The sequence below is a fragment of the Equus przewalskii genome, chromosome 14 (genome assembly GCF_037783145.1).
Source record: "Equus przewalskii isolate Varuska chromosome 14, EquPr2, whole genome shotgun sequence".
In the NCBI taxonomy this organism is placed as follows: Eukaryota; Metazoa; Chordata; class Mammalia; order Perissodactyla; family Equidae; genus Equus; species Equus przewalskii.
In genome coordinates this window covers 89,345,111-89,373,087 of record NC_091844.1, presented here as the reverse complement: position 1 = coordinate 89,373,087, position 27,977 = coordinate 89,345,111, and the positions used below count along the sequence as shown (strand labels likewise).

The 27,977-nt window shown below is 43.0% G+C and overlaps 1 protein-coding gene across 50 annotated transcripts in view; it reads right to left on the bottom strand.

The window, feature by feature from the left end:
* The window catches only part of MYT1L (myelin transcription factor 1 like), a 448,087-nt gene that overhangs the window by 235,299 nt on the left and 184,811 nt on the right, over positions 1-27,977 (bottom strand). The window lies entirely within an intron of this gene.

Sequence of the window (27,977 nt, the reverse complement as noted above, 5' to 3'; positions counted from 1 at the left end):
TAGCTCACTGTCTTATTGGGGATCAACTGCCTGAAGGTCTGAAAGGACACTGAAGAAATTCTAAGGTAAATCAGGCTAGATGTTGAAATGTCTTACTTTTCTGGAAATCTCTTTTTGGGATTTGCTGTTGGTCCAATTCATTTTACACTGGAAAGCAAGGTAAAGAACTGTGACCTGTATTTGTGCTGGACACTTATTCACATCTATTATATCAACTATGCCATGCACTGCACAAATTCTGAAATATCTCTCTCAAATCTAAAATATTAAGACAGCCATACATGAGTTATAATAAGTCATTAGTTTGAAAGTAAGAAATCAATGATATAAATATTCATTTTAAGAAAAAGACAAAAGCAACATGAATGGAATAAGCACTAGCTATGTTGGTTCATCTACCTGATTATTTTTTTGGTGTCCTTGGAAAAGTCATTTAACACCTATTTGAATATCCATGTGAGGTAAGTGTCTATAATTATACTTTATCTGCATTCTCAATGAATTATTTTGAAGACCAAAGAGACAAAAAGTGATGAAAACACTTTAGAAAGTATGAAATGATACTAACACAATGTAAGAATGATTAATACTAATAGCGATGTTAATAATAACATGAGCGGGAAAAGAAGATATGGACTAAACTTTTAAAAAAATAAAAAAGAATGGTACTTTAAAAGGCAATGCACAGATAAATCCTGATTCTCCAGTGGCTTTCTGATTTATTCCAAGGAAATATAAATGTTAATATGTAGTAAAACCCCACAAATCCTGACTAATTGGGGAAAAGCCAATTTGAATTTATGAAAGGTTTTAAAAGAAACGCAGCTCTTTTTCTTTAAAATGCATATAGTAACAGGAGCTACTGCTTAATAAAACTGCTGTGTAGATCTCCGTTAATAATTAGATTAGGATAATATTGAATCATCTTTGATTCACTAATTCAGTCAAATATCCACCAGATATTGGAGTGTTCTATTACAGGACAAGCACGGGGATAAACACGGACAAAGGAGTTGGCCCTGTCCTCAGTAAGTATACCGTCCAGTAGGTGATGCTGACAACTAAATGGGTCATTGCCATACAATATGACAAATATTGTGACAATATGGGGAGGCACAGGTGCCATGGACTCACATTGGAGGGACAGATCTCTCAGTTTTGGGGGTGAGAGAAGACTGCCCATAAAAAGCAGCACCTGGGGGCTGGCCCCGTGGCCGAGTGGTTAAGTTCGCGCGCTCCGCTGCAGGCGGCCCAGTGTTTCGTTAGTTCGAATCCTGGGCGCGGACATGGCACTGCTCATCAGACCACGCTGAGGCGGCGTCCCACATGCCACAACTAGAAGAACCCACAACGAAGAATACACAACTATGTACCGGGGGGGCTTTGGGGAGAAAAAGGAAAAAATAAAATAGTAAAAAAAAAAAAAAAAAAAAAAAGCAGCACCTGCACTGAGACTAAGGGGTAAGTTGGAATAAGACAAAAAAGGGGGAGAGGAAGGCATTTGAATTCTGTCCTAATGACAGTCAGCTCCTGTAAGATTTCCAAGTATGGAACCCTGCATAACAGAATTTGCATTGTTTGAAATTCTCTTTGGCTGGAATGTGAAGACTTCCGAGGGACAGGTAAGTCTAGAGGACGGCAGACGAACTAGAAGGGCCCTGCAGCAACCCTGGCACAAGGTAGCAGCGACCTCCCTCTGGGCGTAGGCAGTGAGGACAGAGTTACAAGGTTGAGAAACGCCCAAAGTTGCAGTTTAGGAGAAGATGATTTCCGTTTTGTACTGTTTGATTTTGAGATCAATCTAGAACTCCCAGGTCGAGACTTGTGCCAGAAGATGGATATATAGGATTGCAAATGTAGACTTTAACATCTGAGTTCCTTACCGTAGCATCAGTTGCCATGTTCCTTAAAAAAAGTTTTCATCAAGCTTCCCTTGGAAGGTTAGCACGATTATCCAAATGACACAATTGTTGAAATCTGCCCTCTGCGGGCTCCTAGGACAGCACTTGGTGATTTCTTCTTTTATGTGTCTTTGGTGGGCTCCGTTTCTTCTACCTGCCCCTTAAAAATTGTTCTTTTCTGAAGTTTTGTTGCCTTTGTTAACTTTTCTTCTCATTCTTCCTTGGCAATAGCATCGCTCCTCAGGGTTTTGCCTACCACCTCTGTGCTGTCAGTTCTCAAGTGTGTCCTGAGCATCTCAATGAATTTCATATTGTGCATCCAAGTACCAAAAATTATCTACTGGGATGTCTCCCAGATTCCTCAAATTCAAAAGGTTCAGACCTGAGCTAATCATTTTCCTATTATCCTTTCCACTGAGGGTCCTCTTCCTGTCCTTAGTTTTGCAAAAGACAAATCCATGAGACACTATAGAAGGATCTTTCTTCACCTTCACTCTCTTGCTCTACTCAATATCTCTCCAAATCACTCATCATCTCCATTCCCATCACCCCTGCCTGGATCCAGGTTCTCATTTTCTCTCAACTAGATCAGCAAAGGCCACCTAATTGCTCACCCTGCCTTCTGTATTACCCTTCTTAATGTTCTCTTCCAAAAAGCCATCAGAATTATAGTCAAATTTTCCTCTTTTAAATTTCTTCAGTGGGTTCCCACTGACTGCAAAAATCAATCCATCAATCCATGTTCCTTGGCTCATCATCCAAACTTCTCCACATGTGACCCTAAGCCACTTCTCTAGCCTCTACCTCCAGCCACTACCTGTCTTGGACAGCACATGCAAGTGATGCTGACCTGGGTGCAGCCCCTGAACCCTCCATGTTGTTGTGCATCTTTGTTCCCATCTGGCGTTTTTCTTCCTTCTGGAATCTCCTTCTTTCTCCCTTTATCTAACTCCTCTTCGACTCCGCTTAGTTAATGCTCCCTCCATTTCCTGGAAAGCCTTCCTTTCACCGTCTCCCCATTCCTCCTGGCCTGAGGGCAGGGCACTCCCTTAGCTCTGTCCGCAGGACTTACCATGTGCACAGCTTCTCTTGGAACTACTCATCTCACCTACAAGGCTCTTAAAGTCCTAACCATGTGGAAGCTCTATAGCCTCCAAGCAAAGCACAAGGCTTAATGAAAAGAAATAATCAGTGAATGTTTATTGAACTGAATTCTGTTGAAAAATCTTAACAGCAAAAGAAATAGAATAAACCAATTGTTTAATAATCTCACTTGTCCTGTGGGTGATTGGAAAACTTTTTTGAGAACCATGATAGAAATCTTTCCTACCTTCTATAACCTAGGTCAGTTAATAATCCTTGCTAATAGCCAATTTTTTAAAAACATGCCAACTGTTTTATTTTTAGCTTCACACAAATATTCTTTCCTTTGAATTGTACCTATTCATTTTTATTCAATAGGAAAGACAAAGACTCTACTAAAGTTTTCCAGCCAAGACTGTTTAGCTCCTTAAGACACAGCCACTACAAGCTTGAGCTTATTGCAACATACATTGGATGTGCTCATGTCTTCACTAAATAATTGCATTACAAAATGAGTGCTAAAGACAAGGTTATAGATAAATCCAGAGAAAGAGAGAACAACCTAAAATTTCAGTTAAGCCTTGGAGAAACTCATACGGTGGATGGAGTATGGTTAGAAGTAAAAGAAAAATATGATGTCAATCCAGTTGGAAGGAATATGGTAAACAAAGGTAGAGAGGTACATGTGAGCTTAAAAGACCATGAGATTAACAGTGAAACTGGAGTCCAGAAGAAAAATAGAAATTAGTTTAGATGGAATAGACACACTCAGTTAAAGAAAAGCATGAAGAGTCAGTCTGAGAAGTTTCCATCTCATGCAGGAGGCTATGAGAGGCATTTGGAGATCTGAGTACTGAAATGATATAATAATGAGGGATAACGTTTACTGAGAGTTTATTTTGTGACAGGCACAATCTTATTTAATCTTTACAACAACACCATTGAGGTAGCTATGATTGCTATTCCACCCTTACAGATGAACAAGCTAAGGTGCTGAGATTCAGAAACATTCCCACTGTCACAGTAGATCAAACCTGGCTAGTCAGGCCCCACATACTTCTTCACTGTCCAGCACAGGGAGTACTGTGTGGTCGCACTTGTATCAGCGTACAGGAAGGAACGGAGGAAGTAGGGACCAGGGGTGGGAGGCCATTTTTAAGATTGTAAAGTTATTGATCACTTTGGGGCAGAGGAAATACAAAGAAAGAAAAAATATTCTCCTAAGGTAGAAGTTCCATCAGAGGATTTTAACTTTTTGTGGGTCACTCATTCTTCTGAAAATCTGATGAATCTATGGTCTCTCTTGATGGGTGAAAATATAGTATACACATGCGGTATACTAAGTATGTGCAGGTTCTTGAGGAATGTTCTGTCAGGTAGGGAGAGAAAAGACTGAAGTCTATCACAACTTGAGAGAAATATAAGACCATGTGGAATGTTAGGTACTAAACTGTGGGATTCACACTGTAAGAACTATCAGAGGGAGAATGAACAAAGCTTTGTTGAATACGTTTATTATGTTATTCAATCACATATGATTCAAATGGCAGCTGGAAGTATGTTATGAATTATATTGTTAAAAAAATGAAAACCTGGAGAACTAAAAAACCTATGGGTTGGCAAAACAATAAAATCAACCATTTCACAACTATGGCAATTAACTAAAGCTAGAGAATAAACTGAAAATTGTCTAACCAAGAGAAATCCGAAATTTTGGTAAAGTAGTGGGTATCGAGGACATTTTAACTTGGGGCTATTCCCACCCCTCCTCCTCCCAGCTCAGGGCACAGTAGCCAAAAGCCCCAGCAGAGAAGATGCAGAGATTTGATGGGTTTTGGAGTTCCTTGAAAAACACCATCCTCAGGGCACAGTAAATGCTTTGAACTCACAGTTCCCTAGGAAATCTATTCTCAGAGTGTAGTGGTTGGGGGAGGCCCGCCTTCAGGGCTTACTGAAGCAATAGCAGATGCTGGCAAAAACTCAGCTGCCTACAGCTGTGATTTCAGATGGGGCAAACAGAATCTTGGTTGGGAGCTTAAAAGGAGATCCTAGAGAAACCCTAGAGAACTGGACTGTGATAGTGAACTTTGGAAAGGTCAGGCACGGTCCTGGGATCTAAAAGTCTGCTTGCGGGTACAAGGCTGTGTGTGACTGGAAAGACAAGGGAAAGGAAAGGCAGCAGACTTCACCTCTGGGTGACCTTGAGGCCCTGAACAAGCAGGGAGTGGGAATTAAGGCTGTCTGGAAAAGACCTGAAGTTCGAAGGCATGACTTCTCACGTAGATCCCCTTGGGAAAGGGTGGAAGATATTCACACAATGAATTTAGGAAAATCTGAGCCATCTTTGACCAATTTCTACTGACCAGGTGTGACATTTAGGAAGCCAGGCATAAAAACAAACATACGAATAAATAAACAGAAAAACCCCAAGAACTTAAAGGAAAAGATACAAAGAACTCAGTGGCCACATAATGCAGGGCATGAAAAATGTACAGAATTTAACACAAGAAAGGCAAGATACGTACACTAAAAACTACAAAATATTGTTTTAAGAAATTAAATATCTAAGTAAATGGAAAGACATCCCATGTTCATGGATCAGAAGATTTAATATTGTTGAGATAACAACACTCACGAAATTGATCTATAGATTCAGCAGAGACTAACAAAGCTCAACTGTATTTTTTTAATGAAATTATTAAGTTGATCCTAAAATTCATATGGAAATGCAAGGATCCGGAATAAGCAAGATGATCTTGAAAAGGAAGAACAGAATTGGAGGAATCAAATTACCTGATTTTATAACCTACTACAAAAAATTAAAGCAGCAACCAACACAGTATGCTACTGGCTTAAGGATGTAGATAAGTGAAATAGTGTTAAGAGTCTAGAAATAAACCATCACATTTATGGCTAATTTATTTCTGACAAGGGTGCCAGAATTATTTAATGGGGAAAGGATTCTTTTCAACAAATGGTGTTGGAACAACTGGATATCCATATGCCAACGAATGAAGCTGGATTCTGACATCACACCATATACAAAAATGAACTCAAAATGGATTATAGATCTAAATGTAGGAGTTTAAACTATAAAACTCCTAGAAGAAAACATATAAGCAAATCTTGGTGACTTGGGTTAGGCAATAATATCTTAAATACAACAGCAAAAACACAAGAAAAAACATACCTAGGTTGAACTTCATCAAAATTAAAAACTTCTGTGTGACAAAGGACACCATCAAGAAAGTGAAAAAGCAACACAAAGAGTTGGAAAAAATATTTGAAAATCATACATCAGACAAGGGACTTGTATCCAGAATATGAAATGCAAAATAAAAATATGCAAAATAAAAATAGTTTTCAGGCAAAAATAACAAGATAACCCAATTTCAAAATGAGCAAAGCATTTTGAACTGACATTTCTCCAAATAAGATAGACAAATGGCCAATAATCACACAAAAAGAAGCTGGACATAATTCATTGTCATAGAAATATAAATCAAAACCATGATGAGATAGTGCCTCACACTCATTAAGACGGCTATTGTTAAAAACAAAAAGGAAAATAACAAATGACGGCAAGGATGAGGCAAAATCAGAACCCTCATACACTGAAGGGGGAGATGGAAAATATTGTAGCTAATTTGATTAAGACTTGGCAGCTCCTAAAACTGCTAAACATAGAACTAACATACGACACAGCAATTTCACTTATACCCAAGAGAAATAAAAACATATCCGTATAAAAACTTGTATATATATGTTCATAGAAGTATTATTCGTAATAGCCAAAATGTGGGAAAAACTTAAATTACCATCCACTGATGAAAGTACAAATGAATTGTGGTGTATTCATACAATGGAATACTACTCATCCACAAAAAGGAATGAAGTTCTGATATATGTTAGACCATGGATGAACCTTGGAAACTATGCTAAATGAAAAAAGCCAGTCACAAAAAGACTCAGATTTATGTGTTATCCATTTATGCGAAATGTCCAAAACAGGCAAATCCGTAGTGAAAAACAAATGGCAAGCAATAGGATACACTGGAGTATATGAGGAAGCCATTTGGTGTAAACCTAATTCCGCCTGACTTTGTTTTTCCAAAAGGGCCTGACATGGCTGTAGAACATGCACTGTACATCTGCTTTAAGTATTTGCTATGTCCCAAAGACAGGAACAAACGGCCTTAAGGTAAAGATGCAACTTTCCCCACATTGGCATTTCTTGAAGGATAAGCATCTCTCCCAAAGGTAGGAATTGATTGCTGGGCCCCACCCAGATAACAGACCTGCTTCCTGCTGTGTTCACCCAGACAGTAGACCTACTGCCTGCTGTGTCCATCAATCATTGTGCTGACAGAGCAGTCTCATGACTATTGTAAAAGGGACATTTCAATCATATACGGTACATGCTCTTTGAGGGTATATAACCACTCTGTACACCCCACTTCTTTGGTGCCCTTCCTTCCTTGAGGAAAGAAGGCCCCAGGCTAAGCTAGTCCTCAGATCTGGCTTATAATAAACTCATCCCAATTTTGATTTACATATTGGTTATGGATTATTTTCATTGACAGTAGATACAGAAACCAGATTAGTGTTACCACGGGCTGGGGGAAGGAGGTATGGGTAGTGACTGCTGAGTATAGGGTTTCTTTTTGGAGAGTTGAAGAAGTTCTAATATTAGATTATGGTGATAATTGCACAGCTCTGTAGATATGCTAAAAATCATTGAATTATATACCCTTAATGGGTGAACTTTATAATATGTGGAATAATTCTAAATGAAGGCATAAAAAATATGGGTTTCCACTGTAGAGAGAGCAAGGAGTAAAGTGGACTCTTTTTCTTGTCAGTGGCATCTTTGGTTTTAGTTTCTAAAATTCATCAGTGGCCATAAAAATGCTCCAGGAGTGGGGAAGGGTTCTTGACTCCTATTTCCTACTCTGCCAACTGCCCCTCAGAGAAATCTCTGCATGATCCAAGGAGGTCTGACCAAATTGCTTCCTTCATGGTGTTGAAATAACTACCAGTGGACCCAATGGTACCTTAGGGCCAAGTGACTCTTAATGCGTTTTGAATTAAATTAACGTATATGGTTCCATCACTTCCTGCTAGCCATTTGTACACTTACTCATCCATTCACCCAGGCATTCAACTGTTTATAAACATTTATTGAGCTCTGTGCTGCTTCATTTAGAAAGTTCTCTGGAAAAGATTTAGGAAACCAAAAGTCTTGACCCAGATGCTTGGATATCCTTCTCAACCTCTTCATTCCTTACTTTCCTCAAATGTAAAATGGGGGTGAGGATCAAAAAGGAAAATGGCATCTATTAATTGGCAAGTTACAAGGATCTAATATTGTCAACATTATCTCTTCCTCTCTCTCTCTCTGTCTCTCTCTCACACACACACACATGCATGTACAGCACAATATAGCATTACATAAAATGCTAAGTAAATGCCTGGGAGTGTTTTCCAAATGAAGAAACAGATCCCTGGACTTGACTCAGTTGCTCAAACTGTCAGAGGAAGTGTCAATGCTGGGTTGAACCAAGAATTGTCTGACATTGTGAAGATCTCCAATAGCATAAGAGTTAAGTCAAATTGATTTCTTAATCTTTTAAAGAGTCATTTAAAAAACATTATCATTTTGGGGCTGGCCCCGTGGCCGAGTGGTTAAGTTCACGCGCCCCGCTGCAGGCGGCCCAGTGTTTCGTTGGTTCGAATCCTGGGCGCGGACATGGCACTGCTCATCAGACCACGCTGAGGCAGCGTCCCACATGCCACAACTAGAAGAACCCACAACGAACAATACACAACTATGTACCGGGGGGCGTTGGGGAGAAAAAGGAAAAAATAAAATCTTTAAAAAAAAAAATTATCATGTTTTCAAATTTCACATCAGCAAATAATGATGTTGCAGATAACTATGCCAACCATCACATTTCTTGTTCAAGTAAGACCAGACTTCAGAAATTCTGACCAGTGCTCCACTGCCATTAGTCAAGAATGTTTGTTTCTTTTTAGAAATAGATCAGAAATTATTTTATAATTAATCACAGAAGAAGAATAATTTTCCCCAAATGTAGCATGTAACACCATAACATTTATATTAATAGGATTATCACGTGAAAATGCTTTATTGGAACTTAAAAATCAATAGCTATGTTTGTGAGGGGCCGTAGTTCCAGAAATAATGCACTGTAATTTTATCATAATGCTGTTCACATAGCACAAGTTTACATTGGGGTCAGATTCTTTTAATCTTTCAAGAAAACAAGGCACCTGTCTGAGTTTCCTCCAGATGAAAGAGAAAGTCCATTTCATGATTAGGAATAAAATCAGTGGCTTTCAGACACGCTCTACAGCACAACCTCTGTAGCCCACCTCCCTAAGCAATTTTCTCCTCACCCAAGACCCCATCCTTGCCTGGGGCAGAGAAGCATCAGGAGGAAGCTGCAGCTGGCACCCTGTAAGCCAGCCCTGGCCCCCCTCCAATCAAGATGCAGCTTGGTGGTCTGGTGCTGAGCCATCTCAGAGAGAATGTGATTGCTCAGCATGGCCCGTGAAAAGTGAGTCATCATGAGAATTCAGAGTTCTTGATGGTGCACATGAGCTGTGAGCTTACTTCCTACAGTGACCCTCTTATTGCTTCAGGGATAATGCAGAAGGAGTCTGCTTGCTTTTGTACAGTGCACTCTAAGCTGTTTGGAATACTTCTGCCTTGAAGAAATGTCTGCTGCACCAACTGCTGCAGCTTTCTCAAACCTCCCAGGCTGTGATGCTGGCAGATGCCATTCCTCACTCAGCTTCGCCCTGAGTAGCAGTCGGTTGATTGATGAGTGTCGCCAACCAAATTTCCTGATATGCAATGCGGTTGGCAGCAGGACGTCCTGTACGTGTGGGGGAACTGCAAAGATCGGTGGATCTGACACCTCTGTCATCACCTCTTTCTGGGTGGGACAGACGCAGGCAGCCTCAGCCGAGGGCCTCATGCATGACACAGTCTGAAGTTGTTGAATTAACTCTATCGCACTGGCTTGGATTCTCCCCATCGCCTGCAACTGCCAGCTGCCTTTCCTGCCAGGCAGCTGGTCTTCATCGTAAATTGGTGCAGCCAGAATTTGGACTCCTAACATTTTGCAAAGTTCAGCAGCAAGGAAAAGGAGAGAAAAATTGGACACTGTGGAGGAGGACAGAATTGATCAGAAAAGAAGCTAGTCAGCATTTGTGCCGGGGTTGGGGGGAACATGAGGAGCAGGAGTGTCTAGGGGGAGGTAGATCGGTCAACAAAGAAGTGAACACGTGGATCCCTCATACACAGGGTCTCGTGTTCGAGACTGAAAGGACCAAGAAGGAGCAGAAGATTCAGGTCCTGCCCTCAAAGAAGGAGGTAGACATCCTTCCTGCCGTTGCTCCCAGCATTCCCCTCCTCCAGGTTTATTGTTCGTGCCACATGGAATGCCATTCTTTTGGTGTAACTGGACCTAATGGTTTGCTTATAAGGAACAGAGTATGGCAAAAAGCTATGGCATGTCCCTTCCCAGATTAGGCTACAAAACACTACAAATGCCCCCTTCTTGGTGATCTCTCTGCCTCTTCTTGGGTGCTCGCGGGCCACTGGGCACAGAACAGAGGCTGGCCTTCAGCCAGCAGACGGCAAGGAGCTGAGGCCTCTGTCCAGTGCCTCTGACACTTTCTGCTGCCTGGGAGAGACCCTGAAGCTGAGGATCCAGCCAAGCCATGCCCGGATTCCAAACCGGCAGACACTGTGAGGTAATAGATGAGTGTGCTCCTTAAGCCACTAAATATTGGTGTAATTTGTTACACAGGAATACACAATGAATACAAAGGCTTGATTGTGAGAGAAGATAATTGGTAAAATAATAATCTACTTTCCACTCTAGTGCAAATGCTGGAGGAGCAGACACTGGTTCTCGACTGTCACTTATGTGTTCTTGGGAGCAGCACTCAAATCCGCTCCCCCTTGCCCTGCCACCTCTCTGAAGACCTCCACTAACACTGTGGTCGCCAGGCCTCTTGTTGGTCAGCAGGCTTCTGCTGGCACCCAGGCCCACCACAGCCACCTTGGGCAGTGTCACATCTCCACAGCTTCTCACATCTCCACCTGCTCCAGGCCCACATTTTGGACTATTGTGATAGAATTGTCCTTCCTGTTCATTCCGTCCTACACCCCATTATCAGATTCAGCCTCATAAACCTGCTCTGATTACGTCACTCTACTGCTCATAAAGGAGCCCCTTCTGTCTAAGGAATTGAGCACAACTTTCTTGGTTTGGTATCGACTTTTCTGTCTTGTGGGTTTGCTCATGTTTTCCCAGCAACTTGAAATGCCCTCTTGCGTTTCTCTAAGTCTTGAACTCCTGTTCATCTTTAAGATCTGCTGCCAGCTACATCAAGTCCACGTGGATCCCCTCCTCCAACTCCCGGCGATTTCTCCTTGCTGTGGATTCATGCGGCTCTGTTCTATGCTTCTCACAGACCAATCATCATGGGCTACCTTTTGTTATGGTTCTGTGTGTTCTTAGTGTTAGCCCCATACATTTCTCAAAGTCCCAAACAGAATAAATCTTATTCCTACCAGTATCCCTAGTGCCTCATTCAGTGCCTGGAACGTAATGAGGCCTCAGTCCGTGTTAGTGGAAGTGAATTTGATCCACAAAGTCCTACTGCTGAATGTCCTAACAGGAGCCCAAATAGCAAGGCGTCCCAGGCGCTCAGCCTCCAGCCCAGGGCGGTGGCCTCGCCCCATGTGCACCTCACTCGGACCTTTGCTCCAGAGGACTCTGCCCCTGTCTCAGAGCTGCTCCTGCACTTGGTCTCCTAAGGCTAATTCATGGTTTCTCTCTTTCTCCTTCAGAATGTGTATGGGTTTTTCTTCTTTCCTGAGCTTCTGCACAGGTAGGCTTGTCCTAGAGAGAAGTGAGTGGAATCCAAACTGACATCTAGTACTTCTGAACATGGAAATTACATAAGTAATTGTTATTGTTTCTGTTTGGCCCTCATTCAGGTTTCTTAGAAAAATGAAGGAATAGGTCACTATGATCTTATTTCTTAGGGTCCTGTTGCTTATAAGACTTCTCTGTCTTGATAATGAAATATTAAAATGAAGAGAAATCGAAATGCCTGGGATGCCAGGCATCACTGTGTGTTGTTGAGGAAGGCAAAATGCTACAATAGTGACACATGCACGGAAAATGTGTAAATAGTATAGCATGAGGGATCACGTGTGTGTGTCTATAGCATGAGGGATCACGTGTGTGTGTCAACAGAGCCCTCGGTCAAATGACTGAGACTTTACAGCAATCTGCGTAGTAAGATATAGCCATCAGACTGGAAACTAAAATGTGTTATTGTATTCTTTCAAGCATTACACTCATACGCTGCATAATGATATTTTGGTCAATGATGGACCATATATATGACGGGGGTCCCGTAAGATAGTACCATCTAGCCTAGGTGTAGAGTAGGCTATACCATCTAGGTCTGTGTAAGTGTACTCTGTGAAGTTCACACAATGATGAAATTGCCTAACGACACATTTCTCAGATGGTGTCCCTGTTGTTAAGCGATGAATGACTGTATTATTTTCAATAACACAAATTTTATACTTGTACATGGTAGTTATTTATGGCAATGGGTGAGGGGGTAAAGCAAATGGCTGAAAAAATATGCAAAATAAATCCAATGACAGAAAGAAGCCAAGAATTGTCACTCCACTCCCTTTTACCTGCATATCTTCCTCTGCCCTTCTGTCTTATCCATTTAACGTACATTCAGGTGGCATTTCACAATTTGTAAAACACAATATTCGTACATACAGTCATTCAACAATCACGACAGCCTTCTAATAGGTGTATGAATCTTCTTTGCTGAGTCAGAGCAGCTCCCTGCCTTCTGCATGGTCCAGAGCTCGGAAGAAACCCAGGCTTCCAGACCCCAGGCCATTGCTTTCTTATGCTTTCCAGGTGAAATCTCAGACAGAGGGCTCACAGATTTTCTCTGAGCTTTCGCTTATAAAGATCCTTGTCTTATTTGTTATAGATCCAGAGTTTTCCTCTCTGCCTCACCATGTTTTTATTCAGAAAATATCAGTGAATATGTATGTCTACTCCTGCCTCCCAGCTCTGATGTTGCCTTGTTCTAAGATGCTCCTGTTTACCTCACACAGGCCACAACATTCTCAAAACAAAATCAGTGTATTATGCTTTAAAAGAAGCCAAGCAGCACTTTTTAGTACAAACTGTCCTTGACTTCACAAGCCCCAGTGCCCTCCTGGGTGCGGGATGAATTATGTCAGCCCTGTGACCCCCACTGTCCTGAGTGACTGGGACTCCTTGAGTCGGAGTCCCACAGTTTATCACATGAGTATACTGCATCCTGTGTCTCTGGTTGTTTCTTGTGCATTACTGGTTTAATCCTATTTGCAGGTGTTAGAGTGCTGAGCATACCAGATTTTTCTTTTTGTTCCTTTTTGTGGAGGTAGGTTTTTGCAATGCCAAGTGAAGCCAAAAGCATTAAAGTAGACTTTTTTTTTAAAAGCTCTTGTGTCGTATTATTCTTCGCTTCTATTTTCTTTGGGAAATTTTCTCACTGCTGGAGAAGGGTCAGGGGCCACACGTAGACAGGGAAGGTGAGGCTCCAGGGTTGGCATCGCCACAGTTGGGCTTCTGAAGTTGGCACCACAGAATCATCTGTGGTGCCTGACAGTGTGACCATAGCTTTTGAGCAAATTGAAAGTCTCCCTTAATTAAAGCAAAAACCTCACACAACTTAGGCAAGGTTGGCCTTTCAAAACTATTTTAAGAATTTGCAAAATAAGTGCTTGATCCTAAATAAGAAAGGACACGTGCTGACTGGTCCTGGTTGTAGCACTGTGGTGTGCCATGCCCACGATTGGGAGGGGGCTTTTGGTCAGCCCATTTTCGTTCCCTTCTACAGACTGGCCTGGATTGCAGACGTGGATGCAGTTGGGAACGACTTCTTCCCCTGGCCAGCATTCGTGAGGACCTGCTGTGTACTCAGCAAGGATCTCCAGTGAGAGTCCACTGGCCTCAGCAGAGGTGCTGATTTGCTTCTGGAACATAGTCTGCACTGTCAATTTTGTTGGGGACTTTCTCCTCTTACAGCCATCTGCCACACACCACCTGGGGCCCCGTAGGACTGGTGCTGGAGCACCAGGATGAAGCGCTGTCTTTGCAGGCCAAGCAGTGGGGATGGCCGCCCTCAGTAGTAGAAAGGACTGCAGATTCACTCTTTCTTCTTGGCCTGGTCTCTTGTCTGCACCTCCCACGTTCACGGCTCTTCACCTCTTGTCCTGCTGCATATCTCATCCCCCTGCACCACGGGGAGCACCGGTCCCGTCATCCCCTCCTTCCCATCGTTGTAAGCCTCGCGTCCTCCAGTTTGCAGCTCCTCTTCTATTTCGTAGGTATTCCCACTGCGGCAAGTTGAGCTGGTGCCACCAACCTGGACTGAAACAAGGTTGGGCTAACTGGGTTTTGTCTTTTCTAACTACTTCTGGGTCATAGCTTACTCCAGAGTTCTTGCTCACCTGCCAGGATCTTCTCTTGTCTCCCGCACTCACCTTTTTCCATTTTGGTGTTATTCCTGACATTGGACATTTCTTCTCTGGAGTCTAGCTAGTTGCACGGTGTTGTCCTGGCAACATCAAGGGAAGACTCCACTTGTGCAGAGCTTCCCATCACTTCACTATCCGTGGTAAATTTGAGGCTGCAGAGTGAGATTCACACAGGGGTCCCCAAAGTAGGAGGCAGCCCACCTCCGGGAATGGGGGCCCCTTAAGGAGACCACACCTGAGGCCAGCTGTCACCCACGTTCCGTGGCACTCCAGGAGGAAGGCCTACTGTGTTCTGAAGCAAAGGTCTGGGAGGGTAGCTCTCTTATGCACAGCAACTCACACATGGCTGGACAACTGGTTGTGAAATTCTTATTTAAATAGATCCTCCAGAGCTCCTGTGTCTCTGACTATACAAAGCCTTCTGCAGCCCCTGGAGCCCACGGCGTCCTTCCATACACCCCGCATGGCCCTCAGTCATGTGTTTAGAATGAGCTTTTCCATTGTCGTCTTGGATCTTTCAGCTCCTATCACTTGCTCTTCACATGAACATCTCATCTTCTCGACTAGATCACAGATCTCTTGAGGATAGGTACGGTGCACATGTGTCTTCTTGTAGGGATCATGCACAGGTTTAGTAAGAGTAACACAAATGTATGATGACTATTTTTACACAGCCCTAGCATTCACAGGTTTGCGCAACTCACACTCATCCTTACAGTGATCCAAGGAGGTAGGGAGAGCATGCACTGTGGAATTCACATTCACGTACTCATATGACCTGTGTTTGTATAGATTCAGGGGATGTGAACACAGGTATCCTGACCTCACAATAGCATGGTCTCCCTAATGCCTACTGGGTACAGATAATATTCTAATAAATAAATGTACCAATTAAGGATACCTATGAGCCTCCTTTTCTCATGGCCTTTATAAATTACTATCATTCAGGAGATAGACATTGTCTTTTTTAACAATCCCAGTAGTTTATGCTTTTAACAGAGTTTGAACATAAAAGAATGAGATATGGAGATTAAACCCATGTTCAACAGTTTCCAGTCACACAATGTGAGACCTAACATGTGTGTTCTGTGATCAAGGCAGAGTTGAAATAGTTGTACTTGACCATCTTGAGTCATGAGTTTTGCCATATCCTAGACCAGTAGGCAATTGTGCCTCCCAGGGAACATTTGGCAGCATCTAGAGACATTTATGGTGTCACAAGCAGGGGGGAGGGTGGACTGCTTCTGGGATCTAGAGGGTGGAGGTCAGGAATTCTGCTAAACACACTGCAAAGGCCAGGACAGCTCCCACAACAGAGAATTACCTGACCCATCCAATTCCCCAGTGAACATACGGTGGTCTTCATAAAACAAACTAAAAGACCCCAAGCCAAGCCTTGACCTGACAGTCTGCTTTGTTGTAGTTAAGATGCACAATCATGTCGGGAGCACAAGGGTTTGTACACATTCTCTGTCAATGCCTCCACACTGTGGTGAAATGAAGTGGTACCAGTAGCTTCCAAAGAAAGACGCAGGGTCCACAGTGATGGCACCAAGGGCCAGACAACCTGCTGGAAACTTCACTCCAGCACCTCCTGAGAGGTGCGGGGTAGAGACTGAGACAGGCTCTGGATCTGCAGAAAGCAAACACAGCCAGCCGGGGCCGTGGACTCAGCATGAGCCCCACCAGGCAGCCTACGAAAGCATCAGCCATCTGGAAACAAAGACAATGCAGAACAGCTTCCCTGCCTTTCCAGAGTCTAACACCTCCTGGCTTTGCTCACTTAATTTTCAACAACATGGTTCTTTGCCTGAAATGATCGCTCTCGTGTTTAAGGTACTGTTGCTACCTGGCTGACACACCTGCTAGCTTTCTCACATTCTCACGACCTTCCCCATGTGTCATAGATTTGACCTGTTTCTCAGAAAATCATCACTGCTTACACCAAAATAAAACTGAACACTTCACTTTCGGTCCTGCTGGAAGATTTTACCCTTCAATTTTGGACCCTTTTTTCTTTCTCTCATTTTGAAGGAAAAAATAATAGGGATGATAAGAAATTAGGAATCGGTTGACTAAGACAAAAACATCTCAGAAACGTTCGTGGCAAACAGATCTCCAAATGGCATCTCCTTCAGAGAATTAGTTTAATGAAACCTACGCTTCTTGTTTAAAATGTCCAACACTCCCCCTGAGTACTCTCTGCAGTGGAATGTCATTGGAGCCCTTGTTGACATCCAGGCTTCAGAGCTCGTTGGGATTCAGTGTGGTGAGAGGGTGGAGTCCAGATATTTACTCACCCAAAGCCATTTTCTTTCATTTCAAGCACTGATTAAAACATCCCAACAAAGAGTGAAAATGTCATAGCCATTGTCTACAACTAACCCAAGCTGCCAGATTGCCTGTCCATGTCAAAGGCACCTCCACTGCAAGTCACCCACCTACAGGCACACAGCTGAAGTGGCGAGTTTTATTATTTGCACAGAATCTCAGTAAGACTAGGAATCTTCATCTATTTGTTTAAATTATTCCATTTTATTTTCTTCCAGGAACTCTGAGTGGGCAGGTTTGCCTAGTGCATAGATAGGGAATCTTGGAACCTAAGGAAACTGGAAAGACCTAAGATCAATAAGAAACAGCAGTAGCTATTGAGTGGGTCTAGGAGCCAAAGCCCGTCTCCAGCCTGACCTGGACCTGATTTTACCATCACGCCGGAGGCTGGTGATGACCAGAAGACTAGGCCTCTCCATGCTTCTGTCTCGGTGAAGGGACAGAGTAGTAGAAGGTGGGGGAAGTCTCTTCCAGGCTTTGAACTGAAGCAGTTTAGGAGAACAGGGAAGCAATCACTGCAGACCAGTCTGGGAGAAGTCGCCCCAAACAGGGTCTGCCTGGGCCGATAATAGTGGACATTATCCACGGACGACGGGCAGCTCAGGGATTCCTGGGTGTTCCAGCCGCCAACATCAAGGACCAGAGGGATCTCTCTTCCCCCCTCACCCCAACCTGCATACACATCAGTAATACGTGAGCCCCTGAGAACTTAGATAAAAATCTTGAGAAAAAGAATGAGCCCTGTAGGATGGGAGCTCGAAATAAAAATTAAGATAAATTTTAGGGAGAATTGTTAAAATACTTTCATGTACACAAGAGAGACAATTGAATTCACATTTTTGATTTAATTCTCTACTGCCAGATATGGTTGTTTCTGATTATCTCACGTCCACTGGCACCATTTCTGTCTTTGGCATTTTCTCTTGCTTCTTCCCAACCAATCCATACTCATAATCTCTTTAGTTAAGTCTCGGCTCAAAATTCGTACCAGGGGAAGTACAAATAAAATATTGGCTCATTTCTCCACATTGATTCTAAGACTAGATTAGATGTTGACCTAATTTAATAACATATTTGCTATACTTTCGATCACAAAGAAAAGAAACCTAAGTGCAGCAGCACATAAACTTAATATAAAACAATATTCAGCATCCAGGCCACCTGGAGCATGGAGCCCTTCCTGCCCAAGTAAGCAGACGTCTCTAGATCAGATAGAACAAGGAGTCCATGCCTTCAAATTGGGTACCTGGCAGCATTATCTATTGCCTATCGATTGTGTTGGATATGGGATCATTATAATCTTAAAATAACTCCTGATTAAATTTGATTGATATTTTTATGCATTTGTGTATGTTCTGAATAGACCTTGAGAGAAAGTGAGTTCCATATCAAAAGTTAAAAAAAACACGTAGTTGATGTTCTCTCCCATCCATTGGCATCGTAAGAAACGAGTGTGCAATTTCCAAGTGGTTAGGTGTGAAAGCTTTGATGACAAAGACCCAGTCCTCCTCTGCTCTGTGCTAGACATGTGACTGCATGCTGGTTGCTTAGCCCCTCTGAACCCCATTTTTAGTATATGTAAAGTGAAATTTTAATAATAAGATAATTGTGAGATCTCCAGGTACTAATCCATCCATCTACCCTCCCATCCATCCATCCATTCATTGATAGGATTGCTTAAGGATTAAAAGATGTCACGCATTTAAAATACTTCATCTAATGCACTTGGAACCACATCTGTCTGAAGAATTGTAAAATGGCAGCTTTACTGCATTACCTTATGTGAGAGGGATCACCAGCCATAACCTTTCTCGGAAAGCAGGATCTGTGATTAGGTTTCTCCATTCCAAACACTTCAGTGGTTCCTGATAGCCAGACAAATTAAGCACACATTCCTCATCCTGCGAGTATGCCTTTCCTGGATCACGTAGCTGAGAAGTCTCCCTTCTCCCCTACAGTGGCTGTCATTTTATTTCATCTAACCCTACAGGCCCGTACTCACACTACCGTGTGTGAACATGTTTTATAGTTACTGTCATGCTTGTTGTAGCGTCCCAGACCTTCCTTTTGAGAAATCGTACTCGTTTATGCAAGATCTTGGCATAGTGCCATGCGCACAGACAGTGATCAATAAATGCTTGAATAGCACCTCAGAACTGTTATGAGAATTATAATTTACTCATTAGTTTGAGAGCCACTGATGAAACATATCTATATTTTCTTTTTAAATTAAATTTTTATGGGTAGGTTGTTTACATGGTTTAAAACCAGACAATATAGAGGGATCTTTTATGAAAAGTTTTCTTTCCTCTCTAATCTCTCGTCTGCCTGATTCTCAGTCTTCCTACATGTGTGAGTGTTCTTGGTTTCTTACAGATCTTCCCAGAGATTCTCTGCACAAACAAAAAAGATCCTTATTCTCTCCTTTTTGTTACAGAAATGGCAGTCTGCTACACGCTGTTCTGCTGTTTGTACTGTTCACTCAATATATCTTGGGAATATATATATATATTCATATAAACACACTATAGAAATCTAATTAATTCAACCCTATAGCACTGAGTCCTGGTAGGTTAAGCCAATTGTCCAGGGTCACAATAGAGCCCAGATTTTTGCCTCTCAGTATGAGCTCTTGTCCCTGACTGCAGTCCATATCTAGTTATAATATCTAACATGGTTTTCCAGGTGAATATCAGTCAGGATGAAAGTCCTGTGCATGATAAATATAAGCAGTTTAAAAATAATGTTAATATCATATAATCTCGTAAAGTAAAAAATACCTTAAAATCCCTGTAAAAATGAACACCCTCTGCATGGAAATATGATCCCCAGCACCCCAGCATTTAGTGCTAATTGAGAATTCCTTCACAGCTGAGCCTTCTGTTGCTATGGACACCATCCCCAAGAGGAGGTTTAGAAAATTCCTCCGCACGTTCGCATGTGCCAGAGAAAGTCTGCATATTTCCCCTTTAATTCTCAAAGAAATCTCTACGTGTGGTGACTTACATGTGAGGATTTAGATGTTTGGGGTGAAAAAAACTCCCCCACCCCTGCAACAATGCAGCCACGAGATAAATATATTTACAATGGCCTCCACATGGACCCAAATTTGAAAAATTAATCACCTCACACCAGCCCAAACAAACTTATCCCTGTCTGTGCCAGGGCCCCTCTGCACTGCTTAATCCTTGCTTGTTCTCATAGGATGCAGCAGGCTGCTGTGACATTCTAAATCAGTGGTGTGCCCACCCCACGGCAGCACATCCTTCTCTCCCCTAAATATGGAAGTCAGCCCTGAGAGCCACAAGTCATTGCATGGCCACAGACAGTGGGGCTGGCCTCCGAGTGATGGCTTGGCCATTGGCCAGTGAGATGACAAAGGCATCTTCTGATGCGCTGGATGCTTCAATATTACATTAAATGGACCACTAGAATAGGTCACCTTGTGCCCTTACTACAGCCCTCGATGGCCCCCGCTGTGCAGGGAGGTTTGGAGGGTGCAGAAGCATTCCCCAACCTTTCCATCAAGGAGACAGGCCAAGCCCAGGACACACCCCTGCCTGCTGGGCATCTTCCCCCTCCCACCCCTTCCTGTTGCTCTCCTGCTCCTGAGATGGAGCACATGCTCTACAGACACTGCGCTCCTCCTCCGGGAGAAACAAAAGCAAATCCCCCCTTGGTCTGCCAGGCGGGCGTCGTGTTGGGTCCTTCGGATTTGGGTGAAGTACAGGGGCAGTTGAGGGATAGACCGAAACGAAGTTCAACGTAACAGACGCTGTGAATACAGGACGTGGGCTCCCCACACCTCGTCAAAGGCGAGCTCCACTCAGCTCTTGCGGGAGCAGACCCAAAGCTTCAGACGCCGGATCCCTCTGATCAGTCGTTTCAGTTAGGTGCTCTCAGACCCATTTGTGAGAATCGTTTTGAGAGAGTTTAGAATTTTTGATACTAACACAACCTGAAAGTCATTAATGTGGTATAAGACCTTATGAAATTATAAAAATGAAAACAAACTGTGCTATTCATGTTAAAACCACATTATACCCTCAAAACAAACACTGTGCCGCTGAGACAAATAATCGATAAGCTCAAAATGCATGAAATAAGAAGGAAAAAAGGAGGCAGTTAGCAAACAGACAAAATCAACCCAATAGCGCTCTGCACATTTCATAGACGTGTAAGATCCTCGATTAACAATTACAAAATTCTTTGAAGGTAGAGAGGATTCTATTCTGACTAATATCAAAGTACTGCATCCAATCGTCATGTTAGGGATAGAATCAGACACTTAAAATTTCAAATGGTAATTAAGTCATACTTTCAAGGGAGGAAAAACTAGAAGGGAAAATGCAAATACTGGCATTTTAATAAGGGAGAGGACACTGCACACATTTCAAGAGAATGATGCAGTGGTGGTTGATCCCACATCAACAGTGGCACCGGCACTAGAGCTGGCTTGTCGGGGACCCGAGCAGACATCACAGACACTTCAGGTCTTTCTCTGACTTACATATTTGACACCTACTGCTTTTCACGGTTTGTCCAGTTTTCAGCTCACCCTTCTGCAGTCATAGCAATAAAGCCCCTGAGTGCACTTTAAGAAACACCCACCCCGGGACTCTTTCCATGGAGCACCTTTCTCTCAAGCTCAGGAAGACCCCAGATGGAGCCTTTGAGGGTCCTCCATGTCTGGGGGTTGGGTAGTAGAGAAACTGTCCATACCGTGCCTGGAGAAGTTAACAGGGCTCCTTATCCCACCTAGCGTTCTCAATCTTTAGCAGCCTTGTTCTCCTTAAAGGAGAAGCCTGACTGCTCCAGAGGAGACTCTCTGGTCACTCAGCCCAATTATCAAATCCTTCAGCTGGAGACAGCATGATTATTATTGGAAATAATACACTGGATTATAGCTGTAACACTTTTTATTATTGGAAAAATAGCTACTTATTTTGTCATTCTGTAATGTCATCTACTTTTATTTATCGATGATTATATTTTATACTTAATCTTCAGAAAATGTAATTTAATAGTATAGTTTTGCAAAAGCTCCTGTGTGATATCAGAAGTAAATAAGTCTGTTGATGTGGGATGCAGCAGATCTGAAGCTTTGTCTGGCCCTGTGTCTCTGTGCTGTGCCGACACTCAGGGCCTGCTCACCAGGCCAGGGCATCAGAGCCCTCAGGAGGAGGAGGCTGCCCTGTCCACACAGGAAGCTCTGCTGGAGCGTGAGGCCCCAGAAGACTGCAATAACTAAAACCTCAACTGCGCCGGAGTGCCGTCTGCTCCTCCCTCTTTTGTTGTCCTGAATTTTGGAAAAATAATAAAACTTTGCTAATACGGTGGTTTTCTTCCTCTTCGTTTCTGCCCACAGCACATGAACGCTGGCTTTCTTTTTGGGTTGACTATGCCATTTAAAGATTTTTTTTTTTTTTTTCTTTTGACAACATGGTTCTTTTTTTTTAAGCAAGACTGTGTCAGTAGGGGCTGAGTTAACGGTGATTAGGCAACATTTTCCTTGTAGGGTTTTCAAACCTTTTTAAAAGAAGGCATATATACTTTCAGGAATTTCTTATGGATCACTTTTGTACTTTCACATATTTTGGAAATGAATAGATGCTGAGAGAGATATACTGTTCAGAGACTCTCCAGATCTGAGGGCCCAACAAGTCACCTTATGAAATAACATGAGATAAACATGGAATTTTGTGTGTGCCTTCTGTGGTTCATTTCAGGGGAAAAAACTGCTTAATGAATTTCAATAAAAAGATTAGGCTAAATATGTGTGATGCACTTTTATGTCAATGGGAGGAAGATTCATTAAGATAACTAGGGACTGTGCATTTCTTCAAAGCAATTCTTGGTTGAAACCAAAGTTCAACACCATCAAACTGAGAGCCATCCCTCTGATTTGTGTCATATTTGACTGGCCTAGAGGAATCCAGTGTCCCAGTGCGGAGTTCCATGCAGTTGGTTCATTGAGAGAATGTGGCCTAAACACTTAGAGTGCTGGTGAGAAGTCCTGAGCAAGGACACTGTGCGCACCTGCTTCCTTTGGAAACCTTTGAAGTGTTTTTTTCTTTTGGTAAGGAAGATTCACCCTGAAATAAACTTCCGTTGCCAATCTTCGTCTTTCTTTTGCTTAAGGAAGACTAGGCCTGAGCTAACATCTGTGCCAATCTTCCTCTATTTTGTATGTGGGATGCCTCCACAGTGTGGCTGATGAGCGGAGTAGGTCTGCACCTGGGATCCAAACCCGCAAACCCGTCTGCCGAAGCAGAGCATGCGGAACTTGAATCTCGGCCGCAGGGCCGGCCCCTGTTTTTTTTTTTTTTTTTTTAAATAGGGGAATATGCTAGAGAGAGAGGGAGATAAAGCATTTTTGTAATTGGTTGCATTTTTTTTTCCCTTTAAACTGGACTACATATTCAATTTAGCTTCTATAAATAAGATTCTGATTAAAATAAAATCCATCTCCATGAGTGAAACCTATCATGTTCGTAACTCCATAACTTAAACAGCTACACTCAAGTGTTCAGGATGCGCCCTTTTGGTATCTTGGAAAACAAAGCAAAACAACAAATCATTTGATGGGCCAGATATCTTACAGCCATTTCAAATTCAGTACGTCCATTGCTGGGTTTCTTATGTGCCCCCAAACCTGCCCCCATGCCCTGCAGCCAGTGGTATCTACTGATGTCGGGAGGACCCTTCCATCGCCCAGGGATCAGCGTGGTGGCTGAGACCGTGGCCGTGGGACCAGACAGAGCAAGTGTGGACCTGCTCTGCTTGGATCAGCCCTGGTCTTTGTTAGTTAGTTGACATCACAGAGCCTGAGGTGGGTCATCAATAAAGAGATCATTACGGCGACCTCACACAGCTGTGGTGAGAACTTCATGATGTTAAACAATCCTTAGGAAGCACCAGCCCAGAATCTGGCACATAGTTCAGGAACAGTAAGTGGTGGCAGAGAAGGAAATAAATTGTAAATAAAATTTATGAAGTCTAAGCTGATGATGCAAGTTTTGGCAGGGGCTCCAACCACTATGAAGCCTTACCAGCGATATCAAACACAATCCACCTCGTGTGTAGTCAGCAGAGTTCTGCAAACAATGGCCTGAGGGTCAAATCTGGCCCACAGCCTACTTTTGTAAATAAAGTTTTATTGGCATACAGCTGTGTCATTCATCTACCTTTGTCTGTGGCCTGTTTATGCCACAACAGCAGAGGTAAGCAGTTACATCAGAGACCATCTGACGGGCAAAGCCTAAGATATTTACCATCTGACCCACCTCTGGTGAGGAGCTAAGCATCCGAACACCCCAGCACAGCTTCTGGGAGCCCTTGATCTTGAATGGCAGGAGCTAAGCCTAAGCAATAGGAAAGGAGACTTTCAAAGAGATCTTTAATCTTTGGTATCTTCTCAACATTTCTTAATTTTTTGTCCCCATTGTAATTGGCAGCAACTACAACAACAAAATATTTTTAAATCAAACAGAATTGTAAACAAGATTTTGGAGAGAGAATAAAAGACTTTATTTAATTTATTGCTAGCTTGAAGGGAAAAGGGATTCTCAGAACAGACTGTAAACCATGGTGGCAAATGTGAAGAGGAAGCTGTGCCCCCAGAATGTGAAAGAATAGAAAACTACAGGGGAAATCAGGCCAGGGCTGACAATGACCGGGGACCTTCACTCTGTGTTTCCCTAAGGTCTCAGCCACTGACCACACACTGAGTCATTTGATCTGAAACGCAGTTCTCAGAACTTTGAAATTGAGTTCCTCTGGAATAAGGTCCTGTAAGTCTAGAAATTTACTGGAGTCTATGATTAATAGTGAGTGTGAATGCAAGCTTCATCAGCTGACAGCAATGAGATCTGTTCTTATCAATAGGACTAGTACATTGGCTTATCATTCTGGGATGCCCAGGATGTGGACAAAGGCCAAGTTTGACAAGATTTCAGCAAGAGACACGGTGGAAGCACAAAGCCACCATATTAGAGGGTCCTTCTGTTTTGAGGCCTTGAGTGTGTGGCCTTCTAAACTAACTCGCTACTAGAGTCCCTGGAAATCCCCCTGCCCCGGCACACTGACACTACCCAAGTTTGGGGTGCGTGGAGGAAGAACAGAGGGACCACACCTGTGCTGCTTAGAGCTGCTTTAGCACCGTCAGAGAGTAAACAGGCTTTTAGGGATGCGCTCAGCAACCAGGTTCTTACCTCAGAAACACGCCCCCAGGTTGGGTCACATTTAACAAAAACACCACTCCATTCTCCTCAGGATTCCCCCCTCTTAGCCTCTTCCTCACCTGTTCCTGCTGGCCTGTTTACTTGGGTTCTCTCTCGGTGGGACTGTCCTCCCCTCCATGACCACGGCGCCCAGAGTGTCCCCTGGAACAGCACAGAGACCTCGGATGTCCTCACTTTCTCCTATCACAATAAATGACATCACAGCCAGTAGAAGCCATTCCTTGGCAAAAACATTAAAAAGTGGGATTGCTTAAAAACTGGCTAAAGCTGGGCATCTGATGATCCAAACTGCAAAGATTGTTATACAAATTCAGTATAGTTTTTCATACCACTTGTCACTTTTTCGTCACATCATCATCATTTTTATTTTGCTTTCTCCAAAAAGATATGCCATCTGATTTCATAATCTTTGCAGTAATTGTTGTTTCTTTTGGATGTTGAATATCTGTTTTTAGATTCATGAATGCATTTGCTACACCTACCCTGCTTCTGGTGATATTGGACACTATACCACAAATGGCTTTGGGTGAGTTTGGATTAAGTGCACCAGTCCTTCAGACCATGGCGTGTGGCAGCCCTTGGCTTCTCCTCCCCTTCTTCCTGTCAGCACTGGGATGGCTCCTGCCTGTACACTGGAGTGATCAGAACAAGGGCAAAGGGTGCAGCTCACATCTGTCAATTCTCAATTGCTAAAAGTCTGTGGATTCCACTTCACTGATGTCAAAACTGTCCCTCAGAGATAATTATAATAATTATGGCTAAGTAGGAAGGCTTGAATGCAAAGTCCTAATTGTGAAGACTGGTTCTCGCTCACTGTGGGTGCTTGTTAGGTGCGGCCCTGCTGACACCCAACGCCTTGGGATGTTTACTACCAAGTCTGTGAAGGATGGCCCAGGAACTATCAACACACACGGAGTCCCCACTCAGCTGCTGGAAGTTTATTCCGACAGCTGATGCAGCTTCACCCAGAGTCCTGTCAGGGGCCTCATAGCTGGGAAATTGGGATGTCTACACTGAAGAGGTGGGCTTGGGAAGCACCCAGAGTCCAGGACAGTCTATGTCCTCTCACCGGGGACCTTACTCAGGATCACGGCTTTGAGAGCCATTTACAGGAAAATGACTCTAAAACACGTACCTCAAGGCCTGCCATTCTCAGGGAGCTCCAGACTTTCACGGACAACTGCTTCCTTGGCATCTCCACCTGACATCCAAGAAGCATCTCATATTGAAGAGGGTGCAACAGGAGCGTTCATTCCACCCTTCCTCACACACGCCCACGCAACACGCTTCTCTCCCAGAGGTGGCAGGAGGGAAGTGGGAATGGTGGTGGAAGAGATTTTAGCATCCAGTGAAGTGAGATGAACAGGGTGAGGAGCGTTACAAGGCATGAAAGGAACTGGGAGCCATTTCCATGTATTAGTTTCGAGAACTTATGGAATAACAAAGGAATTCTTAAATAAAGGCAAAATTAAAGATCCTTCCAACAGAGAGAAACTATGCCTGTAGCGAGCGTGTACTGCAAGTCTTACTATGATCACAGAGACACAGAACAAATGACCATGAGACACTTTTGCCACCACCTAGCACAACCTAGAGACCTGAGTAGAAACTTACTAGAGTAGCTGGATCGTGTGTGACTATTTTCTTTCTTTTTATTATACATTTATGTATAAATATCTCAAAATGTTCAGAGATGAAGACAAAGCTAAGCCAGTGAGTCAGTCAGCCTGGGTGTTGAGAGCCCTGCATATGGATCCCCGTCTGTGTGCATTCTCCACAGTTTGCGGCAGTGCTGGGTGTTTTTCCCCTTGGGTCGTGTATAATATGCCTGCTTTTGTCATCATTCATATGAAACGCCACAGTGGAAAATCTCTCCATATCCAACAAAAGTCTGTTCTGGGTCGCTCTCTGAAGCATGTGGACTTAGGATCACTATATTTTGCCAGCTTCCTGAGAAGTGGGAGTGTCGCAGTCAAAAAGAATCTGACAAATAAACTAGAGAGATGGAAGAAGGGAAGTCCACGGAGGACTGAGAATTCCGGCTGGTCTATAGATGGGCAGTGAACTCTGTATGCCCAGATCTGAACATATCTTGCCAAAACTACTGGCATATTTAGCACAGCGTCTGTGCAAGACGGAGTTTTGGGATTGTCTTATACAAACAGATTTATCAGAAAACAAACAAAACATAAACAGCCACTTTCCACTCTGACCCCGCTGCACGTTCACGTGCAGGAATTAGAAATCCCAGAGGGGCATTTTCTGTTTGCTGTTCTCATAGTGTATGCATAAATCAAGGAATTAGAAAAAACCCAGCTTTGCAAGGCATGAGAAAGAAGGAGCGATGAAACGCCCTCTGTTTGTGACCTTGTGCCCCCTAGTACAGTTCATATTTTCAGTGTTCATGTCTGATCCTCTACTCCTCGTACCCACGTTAAAACAAAAATATTACGTACCCACGTTAAAACAAAAGACGTGTGTCTCAAAGCCCAGAGCCAGCTTCCACGTCCACAATTCCGAGTTCAACAAGAGTATGTTCATTCACTTATTCATAAGACCAAGCAACAGCTAAAGGAGTTTACAAACCAACCAGTGCTTAAAGCTGTCACCCAAAATTTACTGGTCAAAGGAAAATATCACATGTTTAAAACACTTTTAAAGCCCTCTTCAATTGTTCATCTAAAATTAAAATCCAAATAAAGAGAGTTAAGACTTTTTTTTTCTTTTTTTGTAAAACAACACAGGGCTTACTGACTCCTTTCTGTAAAAAGCTCACTACACACAATAAAAAGTACCATAAGGTGTTAG